General features: G+C 45.2%; 1 protein-coding gene across 1 annotated transcript in view; it reads left to right on the forward strand.

Moving 5' to 3' along the window:
* The window catches only part of TMEM44 (transmembrane protein 44), a 63928-nt gene that overhangs the window by 38106 nt on the left and 25541 nt on the right, over positions 1-281 (forward strand). The gene's annotated exons all lie outside the window — the stretch shown is intronic.

Consider the following 281-nt stretch of genomic DNA (forward strand, 5'->3'; position numbering starts at 1 on the left):
CAAGGTACATGCCCTTGACCGGAATCGAACCTGGGACCCTTTAGTCCGCAGGCCGACGCTCTCTCCACTGAGCCAAACCGGTCAGGGATTTATTACCTTTTCTAATGTTCTGCAAAACACCTCCATGACCTTTCACTATTGTGTGTTGTCTGTTTCCTTCGGGGATATGAATGTTGTGTCTCCTTCTGTCTTGTTCGCTTACCAGTGGTTCTCAACCTTCTGGCCCTTAAATACAGTTCTTCACATTGTGACCCAACCATATAATTATTTTCGTTTCTATT

The sequence above is a fragment of the Myotis davidii genome, unplaced genomic scaffold, assembly GCF_000327345.1.
Source record: "Myotis davidii unplaced genomic scaffold, ASM32734v1 scaffold557, whole genome shotgun sequence".
Classification (NCBI taxonomy): domain Eukaryota; kingdom Metazoa; phylum Chordata; class Mammalia; order Chiroptera; family Vespertilionidae; genus Myotis; species Myotis davidii.